The sequence below is a fragment of the Cebus imitator genome, unplaced genomic scaffold (genome assembly GCF_001604975.1).
Source record: "Cebus imitator isolate Cc_AM_T3 unplaced genomic scaffold, Cebus_imitator-1.0 Scaffold91, whole genome shotgun sequence".
Classification (NCBI taxonomy): domain Eukaryota; kingdom Metazoa; phylum Chordata; class Mammalia; order Primates; family Cebidae; genus Cebus; species Cebus imitator.
Window position 1 is genome coordinate 121,120 of NW_016107406.1, and position 5,434 is coordinate 126,553.

Below are 5,434 nucleotides of genomic sequence, written 5' to 3' on the forward strand. Positions count from 1 at the left end.
ACAAATGTAACCCGCGTGGTGATGTGGCAACCGTTTCCTCCCTCACACCAGAAGGTTGGGGTCAATGCTGAATTTAGTTTAGGTGTTACGCTTACTTTTATAAAAAAAAGAATAGTGTATACAAATAATACAAAACAATAACCCTTCTCACGTTTCTCGTGGTGGTTGAAATGGTCCCACATGTGGTCATCAGAAAATAAGCCTCTCCTCATACCAATATGCGATCAGCTCCTTGACCTCCGAGGGGCAGGAGTGCTCCCTGCTGTGTGTTTTCGAATCCCGCCCCACCTTGTTTTGTGGCAGTGAAATGCCTCTTGGTTCTGTCCAAGTGTCTCTTTCACTGATTTCTGAGTCATGTTCTAGTTGCTTGGCCCTGCCACACGGGTCCAGTGTTCATTTGAGCACAACTGTACTAAATCCTTTTTCTAGACCAATATAACAAAGGAGTGATGTGCAAAACGAAAAACAATAAACAAACAAACAAAACATCATGCTAAGTGGGTCAGGCACGGTGCCTCAGCCTGTAATCCCAGCACTGTGGGAGGCCAAGGCAGGTGGATCGTGAGGTCAGGAGTTCGAGACTAGCCAGGCTAATATGGTGAAACCCTGTCTCACCATATTACAAAATACAAAAATTAGCCAGGCATGGTGGCAGGTACCTGTAATCCCAGTTACTCAGGAGGCTGAGGCAGGAGAAGTGCTTGAACCCAGGAGGTGGAGGTTCCAGTGAGCTGAAATTGCTCCGCTGCACTTCAGCCTGGAAGACAGAGCAAGACTCCGCCTCAAAACAAACAAACAAACAAACAAAAAACAAAAAAACAATAACAAAAAAATACCATCATTATGCTAAGCGAAACAGGCCAGTCACAAAAGGACAAAAACCATAGGATGCCGCTTATGTGAGGTATCTAGGATAGTCCAATCCATAGAGACAGACAGTAGGATGGTGGCTACCGGGACTGTGGAGGGAAAATGGGAGCTATTTTTTAAAGAGAGCAGAGTTTCTATTTAGGGTGAGGAAAAACTCTGAAGATCAGAGTCGTGTCATTTACACAACTTGTAGGTGTGCTTGATCCCTCTGGACTGTACATTTAAAAATGGCTAAAATGGTATATTTTATGTAACATATGTTTACCACAATAAAAATATTTTTTTGGCTGGACAAGGTGGCTCATACCTGTAATCCCAGCACTTTGGGAGGCCGAGGTGGTTGGATCACCTGAGGTCAGGAGTTTGAGACCAGCCTGGCCAACATGGTGAAACCCCATCTCTACTAAAAATACAAAAATTACCCAGGTGTGGTGGTGGGCGCTTGTAATACCAGCTACTTGGGAGGCTGAGGCAGAAGAATCACTTGAACCTGGGAGTTGGAGTTTGCAGTGAACTGAGATCACGCCACTGCCCTCCAGCCTGAGAAACGAGCAAAACTCTGTTGAAAATCAATTAATAAAATAAAAAATAAAAAAATAAATAAATAGGAACGACAGTATCTGCCTCATAGGGTGTTTTGTGGAGTCCAAAAGGCCCCCACCTCAATGTGACTCCAGGCATGGGTAGGCTGAATGAGGAAACGCCAGCATGTGGGGACCCCAGCCACCTAAGTTATGGCAAAGAGTACCGCCCGCCGGGGACACTGGTCAGAGCATAAAGAAAACAAAGCCTTTCATTTATCCATGTACATGTGCCATAAAGATAGCACTAATGATCAGCATGGAAAGGATTATTAATATTAGAGGTTGGGAATTGATGCTGGAACACACCACCTGGTTGGAAGATGAATGAAGATTTTCTTTGATTTCTGTTTTTGGAAAATGTTTCAATAGGGTTCAGCTCTGTACTTAAGGGGCAGAGAGTTTCTAGGGTGCAGCAGAAGTGGGCCTGGCTTCCAGTGGGTTGCCTGGAGTGGACAAAAGGCGCTCCCAGGAATCAGGTCAGAAGAAGTCTGCCTGTTGGAGGGATGGCCGGTGACGGATGAGAAGTCAGGGATGGCTGCTGTTTCCCAGGCGGGCCCAGATGGAAATGTATTCACAGGGAGTGACACCCTGAGAGGCGCAGGAGCCTCCCCTAGTGCAGGGAAAGTATTCACTGGTATGGCATTCTCCAGGGCAACTTGGCCAAACAAAGCTCAAGTTCTCCAACTGCGCCTATCAGTTCTACCGCACATTAGGTTGGTGCAAAAGTAATTGCAGTTTTTGCCATTAAAAGTGATGTAATAGTTACTGTAAGGACGTTCATCAACAAAAGGGCCCCAAATGCTTTAGGTGAGAAGATGAATTAAACCAATTATGTTATATCTGAATAAAAGAATTGTACTTGGCCAATAAAAATGGCATTGTGTTGAAGAAGATATTAAACATCATGGAAAGATGACAACGGTGGGCTTTCTGTGTGCAGGTGCTATTCCTCATTCTTTATGTAAATAACTCATTTGATCCTCAATATACAGTCTGCAGAGGTAAGGACTATTATTATCCCCATTTTGCTCTTGAGGAAGCTGAGGCACAGAGAGGTTAAGTAAGCTGCCCAAGGTAATACAGCTGTTAAGTGGTAGAACTGGGATTTGAAACTAGCCATTCTGGGCCGGGCGCAGTGGCTCACGCCTGTAATCCCAGCACTTTGGGAGACTGAGGCAGGCGGATCACCTGAGGTTGGGAGTTCGAGACCAGACTGACCAACATGAAGAAACCCTGTCTCTAAAAAAAGGAAACTAGACATTCTGGCTCCAAGCTCTCAAAGACATTCACGATGCACTGTTAAGTGAAAAGACAGCCCTGTTTATTTTTTTCTTTTTCCTTTAATAAAATCAGAGGCCCGGTGTAGTGGCACACATCCACCCACCTACTCAGGAAGCTGAGGAGGATCACTTGAGCCCCACCGGCGCACCCCTTAACCTCTGGCAATCTTTTATCTTTTTACTGTCTCCATAGTTCTGCCTTTTCCGGGATGTCGTAGAGTGGGGATCATGCAGTAGCCTTTTCAGATTGGCTTCTTTCACTTAGTAATATGCATTTTGCTTCCTCCATGATTTTTTACGGCTTGATGGCTCATTTCTTTTGAGTGCTGAATACTATTTTGTTGTCTGGATGTTTAAGGAGTTCGAGACCAGCCTGGGCAACATACTGAGACCCCATCTCTAAAAAAGAAAAAGAAAGAAAGGTGATGTGTGCCTAGAAAAAGCGCTGAAAGGGGAAAATGTTGTCTGTTTCTCTCTGAGTGGCATCATGGGTGATTTTTGTTTCTCTGTATTTTTCTTTTTTCTTTTTGAGACAGAGCCTCACACTGTTGCCGGGGCTGGAGTGCAGTGGTGTGATCTCGGCTCACTGTAACCTCCACCTCCTGGGTTGAAGCAATTCTTCTGCTTCAGCCTCTCAAGTAGCTGGGATTACAGGCATGTGCCACCACACTCAGCTAATTTTTTGTATTTTTAGCAGAGACAGGTTTCACCATGTTGGCTAGGCTGGTCTCGAACTCCTGACCTTGTGATTTGCCTGCCTTGGCCTCCTAAAGTGTTGGGATTACAGGCATGAGCCACCATGCCTGGCCATTTCTCTGTATTTTTCTAAATATGTCAAAAGAAAATGTGTAACTTTGTAATAACGAACATTGTTTTTTAATAGACTATTTTTTAGAGCAATTTTAGCTTCACAACATTGACCAGAAAAGTAACGACAACTCCACTGTTCCCATTCCCCTACGTACCCCCAGCCCCCACTGTCAGTACCCTACGCCAGAGTGGCACATTGGTTACAATCCATGAACCTACATTGGTACATCATTTTCATTCAAAATCCATAGTTTTGGTTAGGAGTCACTCTTGTTGTTGTACCTTTTTTTTTTTTTTTTTTTTTGAGTTTCACTCTGTTGCCCAGGCTGGAGTTCAGAGGCATGATCTTGACTCATTGCCATCTCTGCCTTCTGGGTTCAAGTGATTGTCCTGCCTCAGCCTCCTGAGTGACTGGGACTACAGGCAGCGCACACCACCATGCCCAGCTCGTTTCTGTATTTTTAGTAGAGACAGGGTTTCGCCATGTTGGCCAGGCTAATCTTGAACTCCTGACCTCAGCTGATCCACCCACCTTGACCTCCCAAAGTGCTGGGATTACAGTCATGAGCCACTGTATCTGGCCTACTAATATACTGTATGGGTTTGGACAAATGTACAGTGACATGTATGTACCATTAAAATATCATATGGGATAACTGCCTTGCTCTAAAAATCCTCTGCGTTCTACCTATTCATCTTTTCCTCTCCACTTACCTCTGGCAACTGGGGAATCTTTTTACAGTCACTATAGTTTTGCCTTTTCCAGATGTCATGGAGTTGGAATCATGCAGTAGGTAGCCTTGTCAGATGGGCTTCTTTCACTTAGTAATATGCATTTAGATTTCTCCGTGTCTTTGTATGGCTAGATGGCTCATTTCTTTTGGTGCTGAATGCTGGTCTGTTGTCAGGGTATAGCAGAGCTTATTTATCCACTCGCCCCTTGAAGGACACTGTGATTGTTCTGAGTTTTTGGCAGTTAAGAATAAAGCTGCTATAAGAACCTGTGTGCAGGTTTTTGGTTAGACATAAGTTTTCAACTCCTTTGGGTAAGTAGCAAGGCTTATGATGGCTGGATTGTATGGTAAGAGCACATTTAGCTTGTAAGAAACTGTCTAACTGGCTTCCCAAGTGACAATATCATTTTGCATTCCCATCAGTCATGAATGAGACTTCCTCCTACTCCACATCCTTGTCAGCACTTATTATTGTTGGTGTTTTGCATTTTGGCATTCTTGCTTTTTAAGAATAAGAAGGAATAACGTCCTGCCAACCCTCTCCTTGGGCTCCCCAGGGTGCACTTAGGGATTCCACGCCCCACTGGTGTAATGCTGGTTGGCAGGGCCGGCTGGATCCTGATGTCCCCTTCTCTGGGAAGAAACCCTGCATACAGGGTGGGCCCTGAGCTCCTCTCTGTCCCAGTTGATTGAGCCAGGGAGGGAAACTGGACCTAAGCTAAGCCTGTCAGCTGCTCTCTCCCAGTTACCTGACAGTGACTGGAGCTTCGGTGAGGCCAAGTGACATTAGTGGAGTCCTCTAGAGAGCATGGCTGTGAACTGCTTCCCCAGGGAGGTCTGGGCTGTGCTGACTCTGTGTCCCCTAACCTTGCTGTTTGGATCCCCCTCCTTGGATTGAGTAGGATCTCTTCAACAAATTCCTCTTTTTTGCTTGTTTAGCTAGTCAGGTTCTGTCATCTGCTACCCTAGAACTTTAAGCCAATACCTTTCTCCTTATCTTTCCCCTTCCTCCTCCCCGCCTCTCCCCTTCCCTTTCTCCTTCCCTCCCTCCCTCCCTCCTTCCTTCCTTCTTTCCTTTCTTCCTTCCCTCCTTCCTTTCTTCCCTCTCTCCCTCCTTCTCTTTTTCTCTTTCCCTCCCTCCCTCCCTCCCTCCCTC